At 47.1% G+C, this 16,021-nt stretch overlaps 5 non-coding genes across 5 annotated transcripts; all 5 read right to left on the reverse strand.

The window, feature by feature from the left end:
- Positions 1-2,058: 2,058 nt before the first annotated feature.
- On the reverse strand, positions 2,059-2,130 carry TRNAC-GCA (transfer RNA cysteine (anticodon GCA)). The gene has a single exon. It is a non-coding gene; the product is annotated as a tRNA-Cys (tRNA).
- Positions 2,131-6,720: 4,590 nt separating this feature from the next.
- Positions 6,721-6,792, reverse strand: TRNAC-GCA (transfer RNA cysteine (anticodon GCA)). The gene has a single exon. It is a non-coding gene; the product is annotated as a tRNA-Cys (tRNA).
- Positions 6,793-8,738: 1,946 nt separating this feature from the next.
- TRNAC-GCA (transfer RNA cysteine (anticodon GCA)) lies at positions 8,739-8,810 on the reverse strand. The gene has a single exon. It is a non-coding gene; the product is annotated as a tRNA-Cys (tRNA).
- Positions 8,811-12,535: 3,725 nt separating this feature from the next.
- TRNAC-GCA (transfer RNA cysteine (anticodon GCA)) lies at positions 12,536-12,607 on the reverse strand. The gene has a single exon. It is a non-coding gene; the product is annotated as a tRNA-Cys (tRNA).
- Positions 12,608-15,418: 2,811 nt separating this feature from the next.
- TRNAC-GCA (transfer RNA cysteine (anticodon GCA)) lies at positions 15,419-15,490 on the reverse strand. The gene has a single exon. It is a non-coding gene; the product is annotated as a tRNA-Cys (tRNA).
- Between the last annotated feature and the right edge of the window lie 531 nt (positions 15,491-16,021).

Here is a 16,021-nt window from a genome sequence, read left to right on the forward strand (position 1 = left end):
AACATCCCACATGTTGCAACAGACACAACACCACTTTTGGCAGATCGACAACCTAGAAGCCTCCATTCGATGTAGTCGACCACCTCCCACCACTTCACCCTCTGACCACTTACCTCAACATCTGTTCTCCTTGACATCCTCCTCACCTCAGTCCACCTATCGACATCCTCCAGGTCCACGATCCATTATTCCACAATCTGCTCTCCTTGACATCCACCTCACCTCAGTCCATTTATCCACCAACATCATCCACGATCCATCTCTTTTAACAGCTTCCATCGTCACGATCTTCACAGGATTCGAACTCTCGACCTCTGCACTCCAAGGCTGCTGCTCTAACCACCAGGCCGTGGGAGCTGCTTGTCAACCAAACGCAGCGACCGAGGTCTAGGTTGTTTTGGCACACAGAGTAACTGTACAGAGGAAGGGGGGGGGGGGTTGGGGCGGGGCGGGGCAGGTCTAGACCACAGTCATCCTTGCCATTTTCCAAGTAGCTCTCACGGTCTAGTGGTTAGAGCTTCTGCCTTGGAGCACAGAGGTTGGCAGTTCAAGTCCTGTGAAGACACTGAAGCTGGTTTGGAGAATTTGTGGCAGCAGAGCATGGCAATGGAGTATGTTAAGGTAAGTGTTAGTGTGTGTGTGTGTGTGTGTGTGTGTGTGTGGTTGATGGTTGGGCATCCAGGAGGTGTGGATAGCTGTGGTGGTGGTGTGGGTGGTAAGGAAGTGAGTGGTGTGGGTGGGAAGGAAGTTGTGATAGGAAGAAGGTTGGTGATGTGGAAGTGTGTGATGGGCTGGAGGCACAAGAGGGGGAGATCATTTTTCTTGAATATAAAAGAAAAAGGTAAATAAACACTCCCATTTTTTTTATTTTCAACATCCCACATGTTGCAACAGACACAACACCACTTTTGGCAGATCGACAATCTAGAAGCCTCCATTCGATGTAGTCAACCACCTCCCACCACTTACCTCAACATCTGTTTTCCTTGACATCCTCCTCACCTCAGTCCACCCATCGACATCCTCCAGGTCCACGATCCATTATCCCGCAATCTGCTCTCCTTGACATCCACCTCACCTCAGTCCATTTATCCACCGACATCGTCCACGATCCATCTCTTTTAACAGCTTCCATCGTCACGATCTTCACAGGATTCGAACTCTCGACCTCTGCACTCCAAGGCTGCTGCTCTAACCACCAGGCCGTGGGAGCTGCTTGTCAACCAAATGCGGCGACCAAGGTCTAGGTTGTTTTGGCACACAGATTAAATGTACAGAGGAAGGGGGGGGGAGGGTTTTGGTACGGGGCGGTTACTCGAACCTAAGACGGATCTAGCACTCTGCTCGCTGTGTCAAGATCCCTCACAGCTCAGTGGTTAGCCTTGCAGCCTAGCAGCATGAAGGTTGTTTGTTCAAATCCCCTGCTGTATTGGTTGAATTCAACTTCATGGGTTTGAACCCCCTTGGTAGCAGATGGAGGAAATGGCCTTGCTTTTATTGTCCATATATAAAAACATGTGGATGTCGGTGTTCTAAGGGGTTTGGAGTAGTTGGTGGCATGTTCTCGTACCTTATTTTTTTAGATGTAAGTTTTGTCAGACCACAAAAAGATTAAAGTTACATTCGTGGATCTTAAAGGGATACTCGTGTGGCAATTTTTTTTTTTTATTAACCGGTGCCAAAAAGTTATACAGATTTGGAAATGACTTGTATTTAAAGCTCTTAACTCTTCCAATACTTATCAGCTGCTGTATGCTACAAGAGGAAGTTCTATGGTCCTTTTTTTTTTTTTTGGCCCAAAAAAATTTACAATGTCTGTACCTCAACATTGCAAATGTTTTGCAATAAACTACAAACATGAGATATGGTTGAGCTGTAAAGAAAAAATTGTGCATTAGCGGGCACTTGGATTTGAACCAAGGACCTCTTGAACCGGCTCTACCACTGAGCTATACCCCTGCAATATGTGGCACGCATGTACCTCGACATTGCTAATTTTCAGCAATAAACTACATATGTGGGATATGGTTCAGTTCGAAAGCAAAAAAAAGGGGGATTAGGGGGCACTCGGATTTGAACCAAGGACCTCTTGATCTGCAGTCAAATGCTCTACCACTGAGCTATACCCCCACAAGACATGGAAGGCTAAATTAAGCGCACAGAGTGGGGGACTCGAACCTAAGTCCTACCTAGCTCTCGGCTAGCCTGTACTGTCCCAGTTAAATGTATATGAACCGGTGGGAAAAAATGTATTTTTGGAAATCAACTGGTGCCAAAAAGTTATACAGATTTGTACATTACCTACATTTAAAGCTCTCAATCGTTCCAGTACTTATGATCTGCATGTCCTGCGTGCCATAAAGAGAGGGGGGCTCGAATTTAGATATTGCAAGCCTAAGAGGTAGCTCGGTCTTAGGTTCGAGCCCCCCTCTGCTCGTTTTCTCTTTTTTTGTCAAGACAGTTCAAGAACACAGTCCTCCTTGCCATTTTCCAAGTAGCTCTCACGGTCTAGTGGTTAGAGATTCTGCCTTGGAGCACAGAGGTTGGCAGTTCAAGTCCTGTGAAGACACTGAAGCTGGTTTGGAGAAATTGTGGCAGCAGAGCATGGCAATGGAGTATGTTAAGGTGTGTGTGTGTGTGTGTGTGTGTGTGTGTGTGTGTGTGTGTGTGTGTGTGGTTGATGGTTGGGCATCCAGAAGGTGTTGGAGGTGTGGATAGCTGTGGTGGTGGTGTGGGTGGTAAGGAAGTGAGTGGTGTGGTTGGGAAGGAAGGTGTGATAGGAAGAAGGTTGGTGATGTGGAAGTGTGTGATGGGCTGGAGGCACTAGAGGGGGAGATCATTTTTCTTGAATATAAAAAAAAAAAAAAGGCAAATAAACACTCCCATTTTTTTATTTTCAACATCCCACATGTTGCAACAGACACAACACCACTTTTGGCAGATCGACAACCTAGAAGCCTCCATTCGATGTAGTCGACCACCTCCCACCACTTCACCCTCTGACCACTTACCTCAACATCTGTTCTCCTTGACATCCTCCTCACCTCAGTCCACCTATCGACATCCTCCAGGTCGACGATCCATTATTCCGCAATCTGCTCTCCTTGACATCCACCTCACCTCAGTCCATTTATCCACCGACATCATCCACGATCCATCTCTTTTAACAGCTTCCATCGTCACGATCTTCACAGGATTCGAACTCTCGACCTCTGCACTCCAAGGCTGCTGCTCTAACCACCAGGCCGTGGGAGCTGCTTGTCAACCAAATGCAGCGACCGAGGTCTAGGTTGTTTTGGCACACAGAGTAACTGTACAGAGGAAGGGGGGGGGGGGGGGGGGGGGGGGTTGGGGCGGGGCGGGGCAGGTCTAGACCACAGTCATCCTTGCCATTTTCCAAGTAGCTCTCATGGTCTAGTGGTTAGAGCTTCTGCCTTGGAGCACAGAGGTTGGCAGTTCAAGTCCTGTGAAGACACTGAAGCTGGTTTGGAGAAATTGTGGCAGCAGAGCATGGCAATGGAGTGTGTGTGTGTGTGTGTGTGTGTGTGTGTGTGTGTGTGTGTGTGTGTGATGGTTGGGCATCCAGAAGGTGTTGGAGGTGTGGATAGCTGTGGTGGTGGTGTGGGTGGTAAGGAAGTGAGTGGTGTGGGTGGGAAGGAAGGTGTGATAGGAAGAAGGTTGGTGATGTGGAAGTGTGTGATGGGCTGGAGGCACTAGAGGGGGAGATCATTTTTCTTGAATATAAAAAAAAAAAAAAGGCAAATAAACACTCCCATTTTTTTATTTTCAACATCCCACATGTTGCAACAGACACAACACCACTTTTGGCAGATCGACAACCTAGAAGCCTCCATTCGATGTAGTCGACCACCTCCCACCACTTCACCCTCTGACCACTTACCTCAACATCTGTTCTCCTTGACATCCTCCTCACCTCAGTCCACCTATCGACATCCTCCAGGTCAACGATCCATTATTCCGCAATCTGCTCTCCTTGACATCCACCTCACCTCAGTCCATTTATCCACCGACATCATCCACGATCCATCTCTTTTAACAGCTTCCATCGTCACGATCTTCACAGGGTTCGAACTCTCGACCTCTGCACTCCAAGGCTGCTGCTCTAACCACCAGGCCGTGGGAGCTGCTTGTCAACCAAATGCAGCGACCGAGGTCTAGGTTGTTTTGGCACACAGAGTAACTGTACAGAGGAAGGGGGGGGGGTTGGGGCGGGGCGGGGCAGGGCAGGTCTAGACCACAGTCCTCCTTGCCATTTTCCAAGTAGCTCTCACGGTCTAGTGGTTAGAGCTTCTGCCTTGGAGCACAGAGGTTGGCAGTTCAAGTCCTGTGAAGACACTGAAGCTGGTTTGGAGAAATTGTGGCAGCAGAGCATGGCAATGGAGTATGTTAAGGTAAGTGTTAGTGTGTGTGTGTGTGGTTGATGGTTGGGCATCCAGAAGGTGTTGGAGGTGTGGATAGCTGTGGTGGTGGTGTGGGTGGTAAGGAAGTGAGTGGTGTGGTGGGGAAGGAAGTTGTGATAGGAAGAAGGTTGGTGATGTGGAAGTGTGTGATGGGCTGGAGGCACTAGAGGGGGAGATCATTTTTCTTGAATATAAAAAAAAAAAAAGGCAAATAAACACTCCCATTTTTTTATTTTCAACATCCCACATGTTGCAACAGACACAACACCACTTTTGGCAGATCGACAACCTAGAAGCCTCCATTCGATGTAGTCGACCGCCTCCCACCACTTCACCCTCTGACCACTTACCTCAACATCTGTTCTCCTTGACATCCTCCTCACCTCAGTCCACCTATCGACATCCTCCAGGTCGACGATCCATTATTCCGCAATCTGCTCTCCTTGACATCCACCTCACCTCAGTCCATTTATCCACCAACATCATCCACGATCCATCTCTTTTAACAGCTTCCATCGTCACGATCTTCACAGGGTTCGAACTCTCGAACTCTGCACTCCAAGGCTGCTGCTCTAACCACCAGGCCGTGGGAGCTGCTTGTCAACCAAATGCAGCGACCGAGGTCTAGGTTGTTTTGGCACACAGAGTAACTGTACAGAGGAAGGGGGGGGGGGGTTGGGGCGGGGCGGGGCAGGTCTAGACCACAGTCATCCTTGCCATTTTCCAAGTAGCTCTCACGGTCTAGTGGTTAGAGCTTCTGCCTTGGAGCACAGAGGTTGGCAGTTCAAGTCCTGTGAAGACACTGAAGCTGGTTTGGAGAAATTGTGGCAGCAGAGCATGGCAATGGAGTATGTTAAGGTAAGTGTTAGTGTGTGTGTGTGTGTGTGGTTGATGGTTGGGCATCCAGGAGGTGTGGATAGCTGTGGTGGTGGTGTGGGTGGTAAGGAAGTGAGTGGTGTGGGTGGGAAGGAAGTTGTGATAGGAAGAAGGTTGGTGATGTGGAAGTGTGTGATGGGCTGGAGGCACAAGAGGGGGAGATCATTTTTCTTGAATATAAAAGAAAAAGGTAAATAAACACTCCCATTTTTTTTATTTTCAACATCCCACATGTTGCAAAAGACACAACACCACTTTTGGCAGATCGACAATCTAGAAGCCTCCATTCAATGTAGTCAACCACCTCCCACCACTTCACCCTCTGACCACTTACCTCAACATCTGTTTTCCTTGACATCCTCCTCACCTCAGTCCACCCATCGACATCCTCCAGGTCCACGATCCATTATTCCGCAATCTGCTCTCCTTGACATCCACCTCACCTCAGTCCATTTATCCACCGACATCGTCCACGATCCATCTCTTTTAACAGCTTCCATCGTCACGATCTTCACAGGATTCGAACTCTCGACCTCTGCACTCCAAGGCTGCTGCTCTAACCACCAGGCCGTGGGAGCTGCTTGTCAACCAAATGCGGCGACCAAGGTCTAGGTTGTTTTGGCACACAGATTAAATGTACAGAGGAAGGGGGGGGGAGGGTTTTGGTACGGGGCGGTTACTCGAACCTAAGACGGATCTAGCACTCTGCTCGCTGTGTCAAGATCCCTCACAGCTCAGTGGTTAGCCTTGCAGCCTAGCAGCATGAAGGTTGTTTGTTCAAATCCCCTGCTGTATTGGTTGAATTCAACTTCATGGGTTTGAACCCCCTTGGTAGCAGATGGAGGAAATGGCCTTGCTTTTATTGTCCATATATAAAAACATGTGGATGTCGGTGTTCTAAGGGGTTTGGAGTAGTTGGTGGCATGTTCTCGTACCTTATTTTTTTAGATGTAAGTTTTGTCAGACCACAAAAAGATTAAAGTTACATTCGTGGATCTTAAAGGGATACTCGTGTGGCAATTTTTTTTTTTTATTAACCGGTGCCAAAAAGTTATACAGATTTGGAAATGACTTGTATTTAAAGCTCTTAACTCTTCCAATACTTATCAGCTGCTGTATGCTACAAGAGGAAGTTCTATGGTCCTTTTTTTTTTTTTTGGCCCAAAAAAATTTACAATGTCTGTACCTCAACATTGCAAATGTTTTGCAATAAACTACAAACATGAGATATGGTTGAGCTGTAAAGAAAAAATTGTGCATTAGCGGGCACTTGGATTTGAACCAAGGACCTCTTGAACCGGCTCTACCACTGAGCTATACCCCTGCAATATGTGGCACGCATGTACCTCGACATTGCTAATTTTCAGCAATAAACTACATATGTGGGATATGGTTCAGTTCGAAAGCAAAAAAAAGGGGGATTAGGGGGCACTCGGATTTGAACCAAGGACCTCTTGATCTGCAGTCAAATGCTCTACCACTGAGCTATACCCCCACAAGACATGGAAGGCTAAATTAAGCGCACAGAGTGGGGGACTCGAACCTAAGTCCTACCTAGCTCTCGGCTAGCCTGTACTGTCCCAGTTAAATGTATATGAACCGGTGGGAAAAAATGTATTTTTGGAAATCAACTGGTGCCAAAAAGTTATACAGATTTGTACATTACCTACATTTAAAGCTCTCAATCGTTCCAGTACTTATGATCTGCATGTCCTGCGTGCCATAAAGAGAGGGGGGCTCGAATTTAGATATTGCAAGCCTAAGAGGTAGCTCGGTCTTAGGTTCGAGCCCCCCTCTGCTCGTTTTCTCTTTTTTTGTCAAGACAGTTCAAGACCACAGTCCTCCTTGCCATTTTCCAAGTAGCTCTCACGGTCTAGTGGTTAGAGCTTCTGCCTTGGAGCACAGAGGTTGGCAGTTCAAGTCCTGTGAAGACACTGAAGCTGGTTTGAAGAAATTGTGGCAGCAGAGCATGGCAATGGAGTATGTTAAGGTAAGTGTTAGTGTGTGTGTGTGTGTGTGGTTGATGGTTGGGCATCCAGAAGGTGTTGGAGGTGTGGATAGCTGTGGTGGTGGTGTGGGTGGTAAGGAAGTGAGTGGTGTGGGTGGGAAGGAAGGTGTGATAGGAAGAAGGTTGGTGATGTGGAAGTGTGTGATGGGCTGGAGGCACTAGAGGGGGAGATCATTTTTCTTGAATATAAAAAAAAAAAAGGCAAATAAACACTCCCATTTTTTTATTTTCAACATCCCACATGTTGCAACAGACACAACACCACTTTTGGCAGATCGACAATCTAGAAGCCTCCATTCGATGTAGTCAACCACCTCCCACCACTTCACCCTCTGACCACTTACCTCAACATCTGTTTTCCTTGACATCCTCCTCACCTCAGTCCACCCATCGACATCCTCCAGGTCCACGATCCATTATTCCGCAATCTGCTCTCCTTGACATCCACCTCACCTCAGTCCATTTATCCACCGACATCGTCCACGATCCATCTCTTTTAACAGCTTCCATCGTCACGATCTTCACAGGATTCGAACTCTCGACCTCTGCACTCCAAGGCTGCTGCTCTAACCACCAGGCCGTGGGAGCTGCTTGTCAACCAAATGCGGCGACCAAGGTCTAGGTTGTTTTGGCACACAGATTAAATGTACAGAGGAAGGGGGGGGGAGGGTTTTGGTACGGGGCGGTTACTCGAACCTAAGACGGATCTAGCACTCTGCTCGCTGTGTCAAGATCCCTCACAGCTCAGTGGTTAGCCTTGCAGCCTAGCAGCATGAAGGTTGTTTGTTCAAATCCCCTGCTGTATTGGTTGAATTCAACTTCATGGGTTTGAACCCCCTTGGTAGCAGATGGAGGAAATGGCCTTGCTTTTATTGTCCATATATAAAAACATGTGGATGTCGGTGTTCTAAGGGGTTTGGAGTAGTTGGTGGCATGTTCTCGTACCTTATTTTTTTAGATGTAAGTTTTGTCAGACCACAAAAAGATTAAAGTTACATTCGTGGATCTTAAAGGGATACTCGTGTGGCAATTTTTTTTTTTTATTAACCGGTGCCAAAAAGTTATACAGATTTGGAAATGACTTGTATTTAAAGCTCTTAACTCTTCCAATACTTATCAGCTGCTGTATGCTACAAGAGGAAGTTCTATGGTCCTTTTTTTTTTTTTTGGCCCAAAAAAATTTACAATGTCTGTACCTCAACATTGCAAATGTTTTGCAATAAACTACAAACATGAGATATGGTTGAGCTGTAAAGAAAAAATTGTGCATTAGCGGGCACTTGGATTTGAACCAAGGACCTCTTGAACCGGCTCTACCACTGAGCTATACCCCTGCAATATGTGGCACGCATGTACCTCGACATTGCTAATTTTCAGCAATAAACTACATATGTGGGATATGGTTCAGTTCGAAAGCAAAAAAAAGGGGGATTAGGGGGCACTCGGATTTGAACCAAGGACCTCTTGATCTGCAGTCAAATGCTCTACCACTGAGCTATACCCCCACAAGACATGGAAGGCTAAATTAAGCGCACAGAGTGGGGGACTCGAACCTAAGTCCTACCTAGCTCTCGGCTAGCCTGTACTGTCCCAGTTAAATGTATATGAACCGGTGGGAAAAAATGTATTTTTGGAAATCAACTGGTGCCAAAAAGTTATACAGATTTGTACATTACCTACATTTAAAGCTCTCAATCGTTCCAGTACTTATGATCTGCATGTCCTGCGTGCCATAAAGAGAGGGGGGCTCGAATTTAGATATTGCAAGCCTAAGAGGTAGCTCGGTCTTAGGTTCGAGCCCCCCTCTGCTCGTTTTCTCTTTTTTTGTCAAGACAGTTCAAGAACACAGTCCTCCTTGCCATTTTCCAAGTAGCTCTCACGGTCTAGTGGTTAGAGCTTCTGCCTTGGAGCACAGAGGTTGGCAGTTCAAGTCCTGTGAAGACACTGAAGCTGGTTTGGAGAAATTGTGGCAGCAGAGCATGGCAATGGAGTATGTTAAGGTGTGTGTGTGTGTGTGTGTGTGTGTGTGTGTGTGTGTGTGTGTGGTTGATGGTTGGGCATCCAGAAGGTGTTGGAGGTGTGGATAGCTGTGGTGGTGGTGTGGGTGGTAAGGAAGTGAGTGGTGTGGTTGGGAAGGAAGGTGTGATAGGAAGAAGGTTGGTGATGTGGAAGTGTGTGATGGGCTGGAGGCACTAGAGGGGGAGATCATTTTTCTTGAATATAAAAAAAAAAAAAGGCAAATAAACACTCCCATTTTTTTATTTTCAACATCCCACATGTTGCAACAGACACAACACCACTTTTGGCAGATCGACAACCTAGAAGCCTCCATTCGATGTAGTCGACCACCTCCCACCACTTCACCCTCTGACCACTTACCTCAACATCTGTTCTCCTTGACATCCTCCTCACCTCAGTCCACCTATCGACATCCTCCAGGTCGACGATCCATTATTCCGCAATCTGCTCTCCTTGACATCCACCTCACCTCAGTCCATTTATCCACCGACATCATCCACGATCCATCTCTTTTAACAGCTTCCATCGTCACGATCTTCACAGGATTCGAACTCTCGACCTCTGCACTCCAAGGCTGCTGCTCTAACCACCAGGCCGTGGGAGCTGCTTGTCAACCAAATGCAGCGACCGAGGTCTAGGTTGTTTTGGCACACAGAGTAACTGTACAGAGGAAGGGGGGGGGGGGGGGGGGGGGGTTGGGGCGGGGCGGGGCAGGTCTAGACCACAGTCATCCTTGCCATTTTCCAAGTAGCTCTCATGGTCTAGTGGTTAGAGCTTCTGCCTTGGAGCACAGAGGTTGGCAGTTCAAGTCCTGTGAAGACACTGAAGCTGGTTTGGAGAAATTGTGGCAGCAGAGCATGGCAATGGAGTGTGTGTGTGTGTGTGTGTGTGTGTGTGTGTGTGTGTGTGTGTGTGTGGTTGATGGTTGGGCATCCAGAAGGTGTTGGAGGTGTGGATAGCTGTGGTGGTGGTGTGGGTGGTAAGGAAGTGAGTGGTGTGGGTGGGAAGGAAGGTGTGATAGGAAGAAGGTTGGTGATGTGGAAGTGTGTGATGGGCTGGAGGCACTAGAGGGGGAGATCATTTTTCTTGAATATAAAAAAAAAAAAAAGGCAAATAAACACTCCCATTTTTTTATTTTCAACATCCCACATGTTGCAACAGACACAACACCACTTTTGGCAGATCGACAACCTAGAAGCCTCCATTCGATGTAGTCGACCACCTCCCACCACTTCACCCTCTGACCACTTACCTCAACATCTGTTCTCCTTGACATCCTCCTCACCTCAGTCCACCTATCGACATCCTCCAGGTCAACGATCCATTATTCCGCAATCTGCTCTCCTTGACATCCACCTCACCTCAGTCCATTTATCCACCGACATCATCCACGATCCATCTCTTTTAACAGCTTCCATCGTCACGATCTTCACAGGGTTCGAACTCTCGACCTCTGCACTCCAAGGCTGCTGCTCTAACCACCAGGCCGTGGGAGCTGCTTGTCAACCAAATGCAGCGACCGAGGTCTAGGTTGTTTTGGCACACAGAGTAACTGTACAGAGGAAGGGGGGGGGGTTGGGGCGGGGCGGGGCAGGGCAGGTCTAGACCACAGTCCTCCTTGCCATTTTCCAAGTAGCTCTCACGGTCTAGTGGTTAGAGCTTCTGCCTTGGAGCACAGAGGTTGGCAGTTCAAGTCCTGTGAAGACACTGAAGCTGGTTTGGAGAAATTGTGGCAGCAGAGCATGGCAATGGAGTATGTTAAGGTAAGTGTTAGTGTGTGTGTGTGTGGTTGATGGTTGGGCATCCAGAAGGTGTTGGAGGTGTGGATAGCTGTGGTGGTGGTGTGGGTGGTAAGGAAGTGAGTGGTGTGGTGGGGAAGGAAGTTGTGATAGGAAGAAGGTTGGTGATGTGGAAGTGTGTGATGGGCTGGAGGCACTAGAGGGGGAGATCATTTTTCTTGAATATAAAAAAAAAAAAAGGCAAATAAACACTCCCATTTTTTTATTTTCAACATCCCACATGTTGCAACAGACACAACACCACTTTTGGCAGATCGACAACCTAGAAGCCTCCATTCGATGTAGTCGACCGCCTCCCACCACTTCACCCTCTGACCACTTACCTCAACATCTGTTCTCCTTGACATCCTCCTCACCTCAGTCCACCTATCGACATCCTCCAGGTCGACGATCAATTATTCCGCAATCTGCTCTCCTTGACATCCACCTCACCTCAGTCCATTTATCCACCAACATCATCCACGATCCATCTCTTTTAACAGCTTCCATCGTCACGATCTTCACAGGGTTCGAACTCTCGAACTCTGCACTCCAAGGCTGCTGCTCTAACCACCAGGCCGTGGGAGCTGCTTGTCAACCAAATGCAGCGACCGAGGTCTAGGTTGTTTTGGCACACAGATTAAATGTACAGAGGAAGGGGGGGGGAGGGTTTTGGTACGGGGCGGTTACTCGAACCTAAGACGGATCTAGCACTCTGCTCGCTGTGTCAAGATCCCTCACAGCTCAGTGGTTAGCCTTGCAGCCTAGCAGCATGAAGGTTGTTTGTTCAAATCCCCTGCTGTATTGGTTGAATTCAACTTCATGGGTTTGAACCCCCTTGGTAGCAGATGGAGGAAATGGCCTTGCTTTTATTGTCCATATATAAAAACATGTGGATGTCGGTGTTCTAAGGGGTTTGGAGTAGTTGGTGGCATGTTCTCGTACCTTATTTTTTTAGATGTAAGTTTTGTCAGACCACAAAAAGATTAAAGTTACATTCGTGGATCTTAAAGGGATACTCGTGTGGCAATTTTTTTTTTTTATTAACCGGTGCCAAAAAGTTATACAGATTTGGAAATGACTTGTATTTAAAGCTCTTAACTCTTCCAATACTTATCAGCTGCTGTATGCTACAAGAGGAAGTTCTATGGTCCTTTTTTTTTTTTTTGGCCCAAAAAAATTTACAATGTCTGTACCTCAACATTGCAAATGTTTTGCAATAAACTACAAACATGAGATATGGTTGAGCTGTAAAGAAAAAATTGTGCATTAGCGGGCACTTGGATTTGAACCAAGGACCTCTTGAACCGGCTCTACCACTGAGCTATACCCCTGCAATATGTGGCACGCATGTACCTCGACATTGCTAATTTTCAGCAATAAACTACATATGTGGGATATGGTTCAGTTCGAAAGCAAAAAAAAGGGGGATTAGGGGGCACTCGGATTTGAACCAAGGACCTCTTGATCTGCAGTCAAATGCTCTACCACTGAGCTATACCCCCACAAGACATGGAAGGCTAAATTAAGCGCACAGAGTGGGGGACTCGAACCTAAGTCCTACCTAGCTCTCGGCTAGCCTGTACTGTCCCAGTTAAATGTATATGAACCGGTGGGAAAAAATGTATTTTTGGAAATCAACTGGTGCCAAAAAGTTATACAGATTTGTACATTACCTACATTTAAAGCTCTCAATCGTTCCAGTACTTATGATCTGCATGTCCTGCGTGCCATAAAGAGAGGGGGGCTCGAATTTAGATATTGCAAGCCTAAGAGGTAGCTCGGTCTTAGGTTCGAGCCCCCCTCTGCTCGTTTTCTCTTTTTTTGTCAAGACAGTTCAAGACCACAGTCCTCCTTGCCATTTTCCAAGTAGCTCTCACGGTCTAGTGGTTAGAGCTTCTGCCTTGGAGCACAGAGGTTGGCAGTTCAAGTCCTGTGAAGACACTGAAGCTGGTTTGGAGAAATTGTGGCAGCAGAGCATGGCAATGGAGTATGTTAAGGTAAGTGTTAGTGTGTGTGTGTGGTTGATGGTTGGGCATCCAGAAGGTGTTGGAGGTGTGGATAGCTGTGGTGGTGGTGTGGGTGGTAAGGAAGTGAGTGGTGTGGGTGGGAAGGAAGGTGTGATAGGAAGAAGGTTGGTGATGTGGAAGTGTGTGATGGGCTGGAGGCACTAGAGGGGGAGATCATTTTTCTTGAATATAAAAAAAAAAAAAGGCAAATAAACACTCCCATTTTTTTATTTTCAACATCCCACATGTTGCAACAGACACAACACCACTTTTGGCAGATCGACAACCTAGAAGCCTCCATTCGATGTAGTCGACCGCCTCCCACCACTTCACCCTCTGACCACTTACCTCAACATCTGTTCTCCTTGACATCCTCCTCACCTCAGTCCACCTATCGACATCCTCCAGGTCGACGATCCATTATTCCGCAATCTGCTCTCCTTGACATCCACCTCACCTCAGTCCATTTATCCACCAACATCATCCACGATCCATCTCTTTTAACAGCTTCCATCGTCACGATCTTCACAGGGTTCGAACTCTCGAACTCTGCACTCCAAGGCTGCTGCTCTAACCACCAGGCCGTGGGAGCTGCTTGTCAACCAAATGCAGCGACCGAGGTCTAGGTTGTTTTGGCACACAGAGTAACTGTACAGAGGAAGGGGGGGGGGGGGGGGGTTGGGGCGGGGCGGGGCAGGTCTAGACCACAGTCATCCTTGCCATTTTCCAAGTAGCTCTCACGGTCTAGTGGTTAGAGCTTCTGCCTTGGAGCACAGAGGTTGGCAGTTCAAGTCCTGTGAAGACACTGAAGCTGGTTTGGAGAAATTGTGGCAGCAGAGCATGGCAATGGAGTATGTTAAGGTAAGTGTTAGTGTGTGTGTGTGTGTGTGTGGTTGATGGTTGGGCATCCAGGAGGTGTGGATAGCTGTGGTGGTGGTGTGGGTGGTAAGGAAGTGAGTGGTGTGGGTGGGAAGGAAGTTGTGATAGGAAGAAGGTTGGTGATGTGGAAGTGTGTGATGGGCTGGAGGCACAAGAGGGGGAGATCATTTTTCTTGAATATAAAAGAAAAAGGTAAATAAACACTCCCATTTTTTTTATTTTCAACATCCCACATGTTGCAACAGACACAACACCACTTTTGGCAGATCGACAATCTAGAAGCCTCCATTCGATGTAGTCAACCACCTCCCACCACTTCACCCTCTGACCACTTACCTCAACATCTGTTTTCCTTGACATCCTCCTCACCTCAGTCCACCCATCGACATCCTCCAGGTCCACGATCCATTATTCCGCAATCTGCTCTCCTTGACATCCACCTCACCTCAGTCCATTTATGCACCGACATCGTCCACGATCCATCTCTTTTAACAGCTTCCATCGTCACGATCTTCACAGGATTCGAACTCTCGACCTCTGCACTCCAAGGCTGCTGCTCTAACCACCAGGCTGTGGGAGCTGCTTGTCAACCATATGCGGCGACCAAGGTCTAGGTTGTTTTGGCACACAGATTAAATGTACAGAGGAAGGGGGGGGGGGGGAGGGTTTTGGTACGGGGCGGTTACTCGAACCTACAACGGATCTAGCACTCTGCTCGCTGTGTCAAGATCCCTCACAGCTCAGTGGTTAGCCTTGCAGCCTAGCAGCATGAAGGTTGTTTGTTCAAATCCCCTGCTGTATTGGTTGAATCCAACTTCATGGGTTTGAACCCCCTTGGTAGCAGATGGAGGAAATGGCCTTGCTTTTATTGTCCATATATAAAAACATGTGGATGTCGGTGTTCTAAGGGGTTTGGAGTAGTTGGTGGCATGTTCTCGTACCTTATTTTTTTAGTTGTAAGTTTTGTCAGACCACAAAAAGATTAAAGTTACATTCGTGGATCTTAAAGGGATACTCGTGTGGCAATTTTTTTTTTTTATTAACCGGTGCCAAAAAGTTATACAGATTTGGAAATGACTTGTATTTAAAGCTCTTAACTCTTCCAATACTTATCAGCTGCTGTATGCTACAAGAGGAAGTTCTATGGTCCTTTTTTTTTTTTTGGCCCAAAAAAATTTACAATGTCTGTACCTCAACATTGCAAATGTTTTGCAATAAACTACAAACATGAGATATGGTTGAGCTGTAAAGAAAAAATTGTGCATTAGCGGGCACTTGGATTTGAACCAAGGACCTCTTGAACCGGCTCTACCACTGAGCTATACCCCTGCAATATGTGGCACGCATGTACCTCGACATTGCTAATTTTCAGCAATAAACTACATATGTGGGATATGGTTCAGTTCGAAAGCAAAAAAAAGGGGGATTAGGGGGCACTCGGATTTGAACCAAGGACCTCTTGATCTGCAGTCAAATGCTCTACCACTGAGCTATACCCCCACAAGACATGGAAGGCTAAATTAAGCGCACAGAGTGGGGGACTCGAACCTAAGTCCTACCTAGCTCTCGGCTAGCCTGTACTGTCCCAGTTAAATGTATATGAACCGGTGGGAAAAAATGTATTTTTGGAAATCAACTGGTGCCAAAAAGTTATACAGATTTGTACATTACCTACATTTAAAGCTCTCAATCGTTCCAGTACTTATGATCTGCATGTCCTGCGTGCCATAAAGAGAGGGGGGCTCGAATTTAGATATTGCAAGCCTAAGAGGTAGCTCGGTCTTAGGTTCGAGCCCCCCTCTGCTCGTTTTCTCTTTTTTTGTCAAGACAGTTCAAGACCACAGTCCTCCTTGCCATTTTCCAAGTAGCTCTCACGGTCTAGTGGTTAGAGCTTCTGCCTTGGAGCACAGAGGTTGGCAGTTCAAGTCCTGTGAAGACACTGAAGCTGGTTTGAAGAAATTGTGGCAGCAGAGCATGGCAATGGAGTATGTTAAGGTAAGTGTTAGTGTGTGTGTGTGTGTGTGTGGTTGA

Source organism: Hyla sarda, chromosome 3, assembly GCF_029499605.1.
Source record: "Hyla sarda isolate aHylSar1 chromosome 3, aHylSar1.hap1, whole genome shotgun sequence".
Taxonomy (NCBI): Eukaryota; Metazoa; Chordata; class Amphibia; order Anura; family Hylidae; genus Hyla; species Hyla sarda.